The sequence below is a fragment of the Salmo salar genome, chromosome 03 (genome assembly GCF_965601325.2).
Source record: "Salmo salar chromosome 03, fSalSal1, whole genome shotgun sequence".
NCBI lineage: Eukaryota > Metazoa > Chordata > Actinopteri > Salmoniformes > Salmonidae > Salmo > Salmo salar.
The window spans coordinates 55,495,973-55,509,797 of record NC_138293.1 but is presented as its reverse complement, the minus strand read 5'-3'; positions in this window follow the sequence as shown (position 1 = coordinate 55,509,797).

The following is a 13,825-nucleotide window of genomic DNA, read 5'->3' as shown; positions in this document are numbered from 1 at the left end:
AATAACATCTTACTATGGTCAGGACGTGACACAAATAGACAATGACCCCAAGCATACTTCCAAAGTTGTGGCAAAATGGCTTAAGGACAACAAAGTCAAGGTATTGGAGTGGCCAACACAAAGCCCTGACCTCAATTCTATAGAAAATTTGTGGGCAGAACTGAAAAAGCGTGTGCGAGCAAGGAGGCCTACAAACCTGACTCAGTTACACCAGCTCTGTCAGGAGGAATGGGCCAAAATTCACCCAACTTATTGTGGGAAGCTTCGGAAGGCTACCCGAAATGTTTGACCCAAGTCAAATAATTTAAAGGCAATGCTATCAAATACTAATTGGGTGTATGTAAACTTCTGACCCACTGGGAATGTGATGAAAGAAATAAAAGCTTAAATTAATCATTCTCTACTATTATTCTGACATTTCACATTCTTAAAATAAAATGGTGATCCTAACTGACCTAAGACAGGGAAGTTTTACTAGGATTAAATGTCAGGAATTGTGAAAAGCTGAGTTTAAATGTATTTGTCTGAGGTGTATGTAAACTTCTGACTTCAACTGTATCACTGCCTTGTTAGGGAGATTAAGTATCATACATAAGGAGGTGTTATGAAGTCAAGAAAGTGTGTTATTGCTGACAATACTGTGTTTATATGATGACACATCTTCACTATTTAGTTTAAAGTGACAGAATAAGGGCCCTAAATATTCAAGTGTACGTCATCAGAAACATTCTACTCCAATTCCAGTTAACTACATAATGATATTACATGTCCTTAGACTTGGTTAGGTGCACATCTAATGTACTTCTATGTTCATCCTTCATACTGTATGAATTCTTTTACATAATATGTTAAGAATTGTGATTTAAAAAAAATGCTTATTGTCGTGTTATGACTAGTATTTATTACCTCACCCACAAGCATTTGTGGGGCTGCAGAGTTTTAAACTCTGAATGATGGAGAAGGAAAGAGGACTTTTTGTCTGTAGACCTCACAACAGCAACCACCACCTCGCAATTGTTTCTTCGCCACAGAGCTGTGACCTGCAATATGCAAATGTAACACATTTAGAAGAGTTATTGTCCTCTTAAACATGAACTGAAAACAAACAATCACAATCCTTTAACATTTGAAAAAAAAAACATTGTCACTTTGTGCTTGTATGTTATCTTTCCTGTCATCTAGAGTCTCTGCCTCATCTTCTGTCTCCGGAGTTCTCTTTGTCACTTTGTGCTTGTATGTCATCTTTCCTGTCCTCTAAAGGCTCTGCCTCACCTTCTGTCCCTCTGTCTCTGGAGTAATGATCTAGTTGGTGTTGACTGAATTTATGGCCATCATCAATATTTCCCTTTCCATTGTCATCTTTATTTGGGCAAATTAACTGTGGCACATGTATACCGTCAAGGCTTAAAATACTACGGACTAATATAGCCAATAAAAAAATGTGAAAAAGCTTATTTGTCAAAAGGTAGGTAAAGGCGCAGGTTGCCATGTTAGCACCCGCTATCTAGTTCTAGTTGCTTATTACAATATATTAAAATACGAAAACTGATAATCACAATATGAAAAATCCACCCTGTACAAAAGCACTTATTTGTAAGAAATTACTATTAATACTTTTTCATTTTCATTTTTTTTTTTTACGGGAGAGTAAATTAATTACAATGACGTCTTTGCCATGAAGGCTGTGAAAGGCAGACTGGACTCTTGAGGCAAAGAGCTGGGTGACAAATGCAAATATTAAACAAACTTGTAAAAGTATGCTTTAGACTAACAACAACCAGCTTAGTGGACAACGTGACAACTATTGTCACAGTACCGTGCAGCTGTATGCCAACGACAAAGGACAGTTATACGTATTTCCAAACAAATGTGGACAAACACATGACAGTAACTATTACAAACAACATAAAGTATTGCATGGAGTACATAAGGATGACCAGTGTACAAGCAAACATAACTTTATTTACTATTTTAGAGGCCACCCTCAGGCAAATGAGTCCGGTACATCTGGACCAGAACCAGGTTATTCTCCAGTGCTGTGACCCTTATCAAAAGAAAAGTCCTGAAAATAGTGATGACTCTACTGTCACTACAACAGCATCCCCCTCTACTGTCCATATCCCACAGCTGACTTAACATTTACCATTCCACTGAGCTGTAGTATTTCTTTATTAACATACAGCTGTGAAAGTATTTTTCAGCTCCCAACAAGATTTTTATGCTGCAAAGTCAAAATAAACAGAACTAGTAGGTAGTATACGTTTATGTACCAGGGAAAACAAGGCTTTGACTTGAAATGACTTACCAGAGTCACACAAAAAGCTTAGTCTTTGATATTTCAACATAGTAAGGACAAAAAAGCTTTTAGACCTGCAAGCTACAAGCTAAGAAGGCTATGGATATGGGAATCTCAGTTGTCATGGATCTGGGGGCGTCTACAGCTAGAGGGCTCTCATGGTTCTTAGAGTGTAGACAAATGGTAGAAGGTGAGAGGGTGTTATGACCCCCGAGCGGGGTGGCGTGGTGCTTATAACATAATGACACCTGACTGGAGCTAGACTGAAAAGGCATCAATACCGTCCGCTCAGCAGGACCTGAGAAGGCAAGGAACTGGAGACAACATTTTATGCCTGACCATAAGACTTATGCGAGAGAATGTTAAAAAATAGAAACCAAAAAAAAGAAACATTTTGCTTTTCTTGAGAAATAAAGTATAAGTCAGTACATTTTTTTGTTAATAACACTACATTTATAAAGACCACCATGGATTATAATTTAAACATTTTTTGTGGGGAAAAAAACAACTCCAAACCCACACTGAAGCCGTTTTCTGCTAACTGTACAGTTTTTAATGATTATCTAGACAACTCCCTAGCAAGCATTAGTCCTGTCAACTGTAAATGGTAACATTGACTGTGAATTTCAACAGTTACACAGTCATTGACCATCCTATTAAAGCTTGAGGACTGTTAGAAAGGAGTCTGGGGACCATCGAATATCCTGCGTTGTGAAATTGTAATTTCCTGGAAGGGTTTGAGGGTACAACGGGGTCAGACAGATAATAGTAATCACTGTTAACTACTCTATCAGTCAGATACTCTCTTTTTCTCCAAATGACTTCTGAGTGTGGGTGTCCACTGTACAGCAATGTCCACACCTACTGGGTCTCTGTTGGTCCCTCTCCTTGTTCGGGCGGCGTTCGGCGGTCGACGTCACCGGTTTTCTAGCCGCCACCGATCCACTTTTCATTTTCCATTTGTTTTGTCTTCATTGTACACACCTGGTTTATTTAACCCTCTGGTTCCCCCATGGTTTTGTGCGTGTTTGTTCATTGTAAGTTGGACTGTGTTTGTGAGCTTGGTTATTTTCCTTCTTGGAATATTTGTTGTTTTGAGTAAAGTTACGTGTATTACTCATCTCTGTGTCCTGCGCCTGACTCCGCCTTACCTGCTACACCTAGACGTCTTACAGAAACACGCACCACGAAATGGAGTCAGCAGGTGCACACAGCCCTCCTTTGCTAGTGGAGGAGCGCGTCCAGCAGCACGCGACCATGTTGCAAAGTCTCGGCACAGCCATGGATCGCGTGCTGCAAACAATGGAGCCATGGGAGAGAGGAGGTTGTCCAGCGCCCCCATCATCATCACAACAACCCACACCGCTGTCCACCCCTCCTTCACCTGGTCCCAGTGGGATTCGGCTCGCGCTCCCGAGGGAATATGATGGGACGGCTGCCGGGTACCAGGGGTTCCTACTCCAGCTGGAGCTCTACCTGGCGACTGTCCACCCGGCTCCTTCGGGAAGCGAGAGCGTGTCCGCCCTCGTCTCCTGTCTATCCGGGAAAGCCCTTGAGTGGGCCAATGCCGTATGGGGAGAGGGCGACGCGGCGTTGGACCACTATGAGGATTTCCCCCGCCGCTTCCGGGCGGTTCATCTGCCTGAGGGTAGAGCGGCGGGGGAACGCTTGTTTCACCTAAGACAGGGGACGAGGAGCGCACAGGACTTTGCTTTGGACTTCTGAACCCTGGCCGCCAGCGCGGGATGGAATGACAGGGCCCTGATCGACCATTACCGGTGCAGTCTGCGCGAGGACGTCCGTCGTTTGTCTTCAGTGTAATCTTTGCATTCAAAGTCCTATTTACAGTTCTCCCAATAGAACCTGCTAAGGGCTTTTGCAGCTCTTTCAAACGTTTCCTGTAATAAACATGTGGAAATGACAGAAATGAAGTTTCTAATCCTTTACAGCCAAATCATAGCTTGAGATAAGCTTGCATAACATTGACCTTTTCATAAAATTTTGCATGTATGTTAATGGTTTCAAGTTCAATTTACACTTGCAGATTTCAAGTTAGGAGTCAGGCTTTACAGATAGAATGTACAGAAATGGAATGGAACCCATACCTCACTTTTGTTCACTTGTTCATTCTACCTTGAAGGTAAAAAGGCAAGCAGTTACTTAAAGGTTCAACATCATATTATGGGGCGGCAGTGTAGTCTAGTGGTTAGAGCGTTGGACTAGTAACCGCAAGATCGAATCCCCGAGCTGACAAGGTACAAATCTATCGTTCTGCCCCTGAACAATGCAGTTAACCCACTGTTCCTAGGCCGTCATTGAAAATAAGAATTTGTTCTTAACTGACTTGCCTAGTTAAATAAAGGTAAAATAGAATGTATGAAAATGCACCAAAAAGTTTGAGGAATTGTGATGAGTAACTAGTGACTATCATTTACCATTTCTGTCAAAAGTTCGTTATACACGCAGCCAGTCCCGTCACACAGACGGGCTCTCCACAGGCACACCTGCTGAGGAGAGGAGAGCGAGTAGAGGAGAGGAAAGGAGAGAATCAGTCGAGTACACTATTTATCTGTTAATAACCTGAAGAGTGCAATGTGCATGGTTAAATAATCATGAAATAATAGTGAATACCTAATTGAATTATATGCAATTTCACTACAACCACGTCACATAGAATGTAAAACGTTGTTTCATTCATATATAGCTAAACAACGTGCACGTAAGTAGTAGGAGCTGGGTTTGTTTCAGGGTTGGGCTCAAACCTTTTCCAGTCAATTCAGGGTATCAAAGATTCATGGCCCACTGTTTTATATGATAACGTGAGCGAAACCCAGATGGATACTGTGGTATCTCCAGCTACAAGTGTGACTGTCAGTGCTGTGACAGCTTGAATAGTGTTGGTGAGAAATTATGAGGCAATATAGAGTCTAGAACTCACAAAGAGACAAGCTCTGATGATCTATGCCGAGTCACTTGTCATGTTGCCTTGGTAACCATTAGGATTCCCCCTGGGCAGAAAGAGATGGGGGGGACAGAGAGAGTAAATAAATAATAAATATTCTTCCTTCAACAATTCTCCCTGCAAAACTGGTTTATCGTGACAGAAACATTAATGACATTTCTTTTTTGCCTGACTGCCATTTGAGGGACAGAATGTTTTTCAAGCGTCACTTCCATTCTTTGTGTGTGTCATCAGTGTGATTGTCTATACTGTTAAGCACATTTCATATGTTGTATTGGTCATTATCAAATACTGTAGATATTTCAGGAGATAGGTGTCGTAGGGTAGAGACCAAGACGCAGCGGGAAAATGTATACTCATCTTCTTTTATTATAGTGAAGAAGGAAAACACATACAACGTATACCAAAACAAAACGAACTTGACAGTCTTGTCAGGCAAAACAAGAACAATCTCCCACAAAATCCCAAGACAAACACATACCTATTTATAGGACCTTCAATCAGAGGCAACGATAGACAGCTGCCTCCAACTGAAGGCCCCAACACCAATTAGCTAAACATAGAAATACAAATGACTAGACTGAACATAGAAATAAACTAACATAGAACAATAACCAAAACCCTGGACTAATAAATAAAATACCCCTCTACATACACAACCACCCCGAACCATATAAACCAAATACCCCCTCTACATGAACACATACACAAACACACCCTAAACCACATACAACAAATACCCCCTGCCACGTCCTGACCAAACTATGAGAACAAATAACCCCTTTACTGGTCAGGACGTGACAGTAGGATAGGTCTACTAGTGGCATAACAGTAGGAATGGATTTATCTAACTTTTAATGTGTAACCAAGCAGTTAATATCCTACCAACTGAACATAATAGATAGTCAAGCATGACCAGTGGTGGAGCACCCAATTGTCACACCCAATTGTCATACTTGAGTAAAAATATAGATCATATGGTGGAAATTACAACATTATGTTTTTCACATTACTTTATATTAGAATGTATTCTTATATTAGTACTTTCACACTCTGTCTGTTCTTCCGAGAGGAGCCTCTGATGCTTAACGCTGACAATTGATTTTCGATGCCTTGGTGATAAAACCTAGACTGCATTCCATTCCATGATTAGTGTCTGTGTCAAATGCTGACCTGTTTGCCATTGCCAGGTAAACCCTCCATTAAGCTCATGGGAAAGACAAAGGGTCAAGGTGTCAGAGAGAAGAAAGGCCCTGAGAAAGGTCACCAAGTTTCAAAGGCCATTAAAATGGGCCTGTGTCCCATGTTGAATTGACATGGAAAACTAATTGGACTTGCAAAAAGTAATCAACGTAAGGGCATTTCGTCTTTTTTTCACCCAAATTTTACCCTAAATCCAATGACATGGTGACATTTGTTTAGTTGATTTCACATTAAATTCACATTAGTTGACAACTCAACCAAATGTGAATCCAAACTAGACGTTGAACTGACGTCTGTGCCCAGTGATTACCTTGATTATGCCAAACAGCTGCTGATACACTTTGATGAGAGTCTATGGTGATACATTTACAGAGTACAATGTACATGGTCTCACTCACTTGGCAGATGTTGCATTTCACAACTGCTCACTCAATGGGCTTAATGGCTTTCAGTTTGAAAACCAGCTGCAGTGGCTTAAACGTGCCAGCAAAAGCCCACGATGTGACTGTCTTAATAAAGCCAAGTGAAACATACCGCCAAGAACATCCAAGTTCAGCACGTTAGATAGTTGCTTCCTCTTCCAGGACAAATATGCACATGTCTAAGAAATAAGAGACGATGGAAACCTTGTCTGTGATGTCATTCACCATACTCAAACTGACAACTTCTTCATTTTTCCACGTGCCTCTAAAGACTTCCACATCGCAAGTACCGTAATTTCTGGACTATTAAGCACACCTGAATATAAGCCGCACCCACTGAATTTAAAAAAATATATTATTTTGAACATAAATGAGCTGCACATGTCTATAAGCCACAGGTGCCTACCGGTACATTGAAACAAATGAACTTTACACAGGCTTTAACGAAACACGGCTTGTAACAAAAATAAATAGGCTTTAACAAAACACGGCTTGTAACAAAAATAAATAGGCTTTAAAACGAAACACGGCTTGTAACAAAAATAAATAGGCTTTAACGAAACACGGCTTGTAACAAAAATAAATAGGCTTTAACGAAACACGGCTTGTAACAAAAATAAATAGGCTTTAACGAAACACGGCTTGTAACAAAAAATAAAAAATTTGCAGTAAGCTTTAGTTGTCTTTTTGCACTGAGTCAATTACTCACGCTGCTGTTTCCAACGTCTTATCATCGACTCATTAAGACCAAGCTCCCGTGCAGCAGCTCTATTTCCTTTTCCAATAGCCAGATCAATCGCCTTCAACTTGAAAGCTGCATCATATGCATTTCTCCGTGTCTTTGCCATGATGAGGGTGACAAAATGACTACCGTAATCAGAATGATGGGAAGTTTGAGAGCGCTCGATTTAATCTAAACAGTAAACAAAAAAGTTGTTTGACCGTAACCCATTCGGCAATTTCATTGGTCTAATGAAAGCTTCATGCCGCCAAAAAACTGAGCACGTCACAGAATGTGTTTTTTTTGAGAAAAAAAATTGAAAGCGGGAAAAATCCATATATTAGCCGCGTCATTGTTTAAGCCGCGAGGTTCAAAGCCTGGGAAAAAAGTTGCGGCTTATAGTCCGGAATTTACAGTAGCTCAAATATCCATAAAATGCAAAATGCTAAATATTTATCCCGAGGACCTCATCAGCAAGGCTGTGTCTGCCTTAACATAGGCTACAAAGTGATCCCTCTGCTGTACAGTTTTGCCAAGTAAGATCAGATCTATTGGAATAGTTTGGTTTGCAATTATGGCTTATATTACAGTGAGGGGAAAAAAGTATCTGATCCCCTGCTGATATTGTACGTTTGCCCACTGACAAAGAAATGATCAGTCCATAATTTTAATGGTAGGTTTATTTGAATAGTGAGAGACAGAATAAAAACAAAAAAAATCCAGAAAAACGCATGTCAAAAATGTTATAAATTGATTTGCATTTTAATGAGGGAAATAAGTATTTGACCCCCTCTCAATCAGAAAAATTTCTGGCTCCCAGGTGTCTTTTTATACAGGTAACGAGCTGAGATTAGGAGCACACTCTAAAGGGAGTGCTCCTAATCTCAGCTTGTTACCTGTATAAAAGACACCTGTCCACAGAAGCAATCAATCAATCAGATTCCAAACTCTCCACCATGGCCAAGACCAAAGAGCTCTCCAAGGATGTCAGGGACAAGATTGTAGACCTACACAAGGCTGGAATGGGCTACAAGACCATCGCCAAGCAGCTTGGTGAGAAGGTGACAACAGTTGGTGCGATTATTCGCAAATGGAAGAAACACAAAAGAACTGTCAATCTCCCTCGGCCTGGGGCTCCATGCAAGATCTCACCTCGTGGAGTTGCAATGATCATGAGAACGGTGAGGAATCAGCCCGGAACTACACGGGAGGATCTTGTCAATGATCTCAAGGCAGCTGGGACCATAGTCACCAAGAAAACAATTGGTAACACACTACACCGTGAAGGACTGAAATCCTGCAGCGCCCGCAAGGTCCCCCTGCTCAAGAAAGCACATATACATGCCCGTCTGAAGTTTGCCAATGAACATCTGAATGATTCAGAGGACAACTGGGTGAAAGTGTTGTGGTCAGATGAGACCAAAAATGTAGCAGTTTGGCATCAACTCAACTCACCGTGTTTGGAGGAGGAGGAATGCTGTCTATGACCCCAAGAACACCATCCCCACCGTCAAAAATGGAGGTGGAAACATTATGCTTTGGGGGTGTTTTTCTGCCAAGGGGACAGGACAACTTCACCGCGTCAAAGGGACGATGGACGGGGCCATGTACCGTCAAATCTTGGGTGAGAACCTCCTTCCCTCAGCCAGGGCATTGAAAATGGGTCGTGGATGGGTATTCCAGCATGACAATAACCCAAAACACACGGCCAAGGCAACAAAGGAGTGTCTCAAGAAGAAGCACATTAAGGTCCTGGAGTGGCCTAGCCAGTCTCCAGACCTTAATCCCATAGAAAATCTGTGGAGGGAGCTGAAGGTTCGAGTTGCCAAACGTCAGCCTCGAAACCTTAATGACTTTGAGAAGATCTGCAAAGAGGTGTGGGACAAAATCCCTCCTGAGATGTGTGCAAACTTGGTGGCCAACTACAAGAAACGTCTGACCTCTGTGATTGCCAACAAGGGTTTTGCCACCAAGTACTAAGTAATGTTTTGCAGGGGGTCAAATACTTATTTCCCTCATTAAAATGCAAATCAATTTATATCATTTTTGACATGTGTGTTTCTGGATTTGTTTGTTGTTATTCTGTCTCTCACTGTTCAAATAAACCTACCATTAAAATTATAGACACCTAGACACCTGCCCAGAGGGAAATTACAACCCCTACCCGTTCCACAACTGCCGTGGTCACACCTGTCGGTGGATTTCTCTGTCACAGGGAAACGCCACGATCTGGTCATTGTGGATCGGTTTTCTATGTCCTGCCGCCTCCTTCCTTTGCCCGGTCTCCCTACGGCCCTACAGACTGCGGAGGCCCTGTTCACCCACGTCTTCCGGCACTATAGGGTGCCTGAGGACATAGTTTCTGATCGGGGTCCCCAGTTCACGTCCAGGGTCTGGAGGGCGTTCATGGAACGTCTGGGGCTCTCGATCAGCCTCACCTCAGGTTTTCACCCCGAGAGTAACGGGCAGGTGGAAAGAGTTAACCAGGATGTGGGCAGGTTTCTGCAGTCCTATTGCCTATTGCCTATGTGCACCTGCAACAGGCCATAAGGCAGCAGAAGGCGAGCGCCGACCGCCACCGCAGTGAGGCCCCGGTGTTTGCACCGGGGGACCGGGTCTGGCTCTCGACCCGAAACCTGCCCCTCCACCTGCCCTGCCGGAAGCTGGGTCCGCAGTTTGTGGGGCCATTTAAAGTCCTGAGGAGACTGAACGAGGTTTGTTATAGGTTACAGCTCCCTCCTGATTACCGTATTAACCCCTCGTTCCATGTGTCTCTCCTCAGGCCGGTGGTGGCTGGTCCACTCCAGGAATCTGAGGTGCGGGAGTTTCCTCCGCCCCCTCTGGACATCGAGGGGGCCCCGGCGTATGCTGTTCGAGCCATCATGGACTCCAGGCGTCGGGCGAGAGGCCTTCAGTACCTCGTCGAGTGGGAGCGGTACGGTCGGAGGAGAGACGCTGGGTGCCGGTGGAGGAGATCCTGGACCCTTCGTTGCTGCGGGAGTTTCACCGTCTCCACCCGGATCGCCCTGCGCCTCGTCCTCTGGGTCGTCCCCGAGGCCGGTGTCGGCGCCCTGCTGGAGCCGCGCGTCAAGGCGGGGGGGGGGGTACTGTCACGACTTCCGCCGAAGTTGGTCCCTTTCCTTGTTCGGGCGGCGGTCGACGTCACCGGTTTTCTAGCCGCCACCGATCCACTTTTAATTTTCCATTTGTTTTGTCTTCATTGTACACACCTGGTGTATTTAACCCTCTGGTTCCCCCATGGTTTTGTGCGTGTTTGTTCATTGTAAGTTGGACTGTGTTTGTGAGCTTGGTTATTTTCCTTCTTGGAATATTTGTTGTTTTGAGTAAAGTTACGTGTATTACTCATCTCTGTGTCCTGCGCCTGACTCCGCCTTACCTGCTACACCTAGACACCTTATAGTCTCTGGCTTACAGATTTAAGTCTAATAGCATGAGATGAAAGTAGGCAAACATCAGAGTGTGTGATATGAAGGCTTAGTCAGTGGACATTCTGAAACTTGTTTGAAGTCATTAGGTCGCATGACTAAGGAGCTATTGAAATTTTAAATTTGGAAAAATTCATGTCAAATCTTGTGAAATGAAAATGTACAAACTAAAGGGTGTGCAATTTGTAGGCCCAATGAGTGGACATTCTGAACCTTGTTTGAAGTCAGTAGGTCACATGACCAAGGAGCTATTGAAATTAAAATATGTAAATAAATAATTTAAAATAGTGCAAGATGTAAATCAACAATAAAAAGTGTGTGCAATGTATGTCTATGCCATCGGGTTAGCTACAACCCGTTTTGAAAGTTTTAGGAGTAATAGTTGAAGAGCTATTGAAATTTGAAAAATGTGATTTGTCACTATGTTGACGGTCCCTAACTGCTGTTGGTGGATATAAGGAAAACTACAGGCGAATATCCGTCGAATATCCCTCCTGAAACTGTCTTTGCCTTGATGTTCACAACTCGGCAAAACAATGTCAATCTCAGAAGAAGATGTAAAAATCATTAAGAAAGAATATCTTGAAGAAAGAGACGAGACGAGGAAATGGAAAGAAAGACAGAAACCACGTTTCCATCCACAGTTTTTATGTGAGTAAATTCATGCAGTCTAAAATAAAATCAAGACAGCAGTGATGGAAACAGGAAGTTTCAGTACAATTTTATAAATGCCAAAGATCATTTGTTCGTTCGACATGGGATCTTTTTGTGTCTGTATAATGTATTATGCAAGAAATGGCAGTGGAAACGCCTTTATGCGCAATTATTTATATAACAGCAATCATATTGAAGCAAAGTTGGACAATCACACCAAGTAGACTAGCCTACCTGGCCTCACAGCCTACCCGCACTGAACCTGCAAGCTGTTGGCCGGAGCGCACGTGCCAAGACCAGAGTAGGTACATTTGCTATTTAACGCAACAGTTTTTGTGACAAATCTATCGGTAGAGTTGAAAATGCGATGGAAACACATTGAACTTTAGATTTTTATTCAATACATAAAAAGGTATATATTGTCTGCACTGTCTTCACGCACTGATTGTTATCCACAACAAGTGCATATTTTCTTAATGTGGATTTTAGAATATTTGCATGAAAATCTGTTGAAAATTGGATGGAAACCTAGCTATTGAGAGGTTCACGTTCTTAAACAAAATAAGAAGTTTCCTTGAAACAATTCGGCAAAATGGAAACCTTTTTATGCGAGTAAAGTCATGACAGGCCTGATGGAAAATAACATTTTTCGATCAACTTTCCACATGTCGACAACACTAAATACGTTAAACAAGGTGGGATCTTTTTGTGTCTGTAAAATTAATTATGAGAGAAATGTCAGTTGAAACGCCTTTGTGCACAAATATTTCTATAATAACCATCATATCAAACTTAACTTGGAGACATGCGATGACATGCTGTGTGGTCCTTCCACTACGACTCGTCAGGAAACCATGCAGTTTATTAGGCTACAGATGAAATAAATGATGAACTTCACAGGATGGTGAAAGTGCAAGGTGATCAGCTTAATGCTATTTTCCAATACATATTGAGGGTCTTTTTCTGGTGACATGATCAACGATGCCTGGCTGCCATCTGACAAATAAAAGTGACTTATTTTGTCCATAATAATCACATCATGTAGACTTTATGTGTGCTCTAACCAAGAGAATGCAGATACAGTACTGTCTGTTTCTAAGTGGTAGTCAGTACAAGACCAGAGATATATTTTCTGTTAATTTTTGTACCACTGACGTATAAAGCGATAATCGCCTTTTTCCATCACAGGACTCTATAGTGTCTCCTACAGAAAATATGAAGAGTTTGGTCACCCCCTTGACAAATGGCAAGTCACTCCAGATGGAAGTCAGAAATGCTACAGGAAGTGGTTCATCTGTACCTTCAAGAAGCAATTGGAAGAAAAACGCACATTGAGAATGGATACCAGGATGCAATTCCAGAAGCTTGGACACAGATATCAAAGGAAGATGCCCTGAAGGAGCTACATTTCAAGCAATAAAGAAACAATAGGTCATCACTAAACACAAACACTGGATATGAATTTCTACCTCAAATAAAACTTTTTGAAAACATTTTCACTAAGATTCTAGAGATGGAAAGTAGAAGCAACTCATGATGGAGTATTATTATCTTGTTCATAGGGAACAAACTAACAATTAGGAGAACTACATCAATGCTCAAATTAAGATATTTAGTAGGGAATTGCACACACTCATAAATATAGTCATACTATACCAATCTTCATTGTTAAGATTGTTTTACTTATTGTTTATGCTTATACATAATTTATTCCAAGCATGAGATAATTATGATTATTTTTTATTTTTTATTGTTCTGTCATTTTCTTACATTGAATGTTAATGGTATATATATTTCCTTTTTGTTTGAACTTTATAAAGTAATCACAGGCAGTTAGTTGAAAGGCGCTATAACCGAGAAATGTACATGTAAGTAAGTTGAAGATGTTTGTAAAGCATGGTTACTAATTGTATTCAATGTTTTAAAGACAGTTAGGACAGGAACAAAATGCACTGTAAAACCATGAAACATGTGACGTGGTTATAACCTAAAACTAAACGTCAGTGTTTGAAACTTAAACATTACGCATTTAGATTTGTCAATAAGTGTTCTCATCTTAAACACAGGCAAGCATGCAAAACTAAACATTGTACATTATTGTAAACGCTTTTTCCAGGCTGT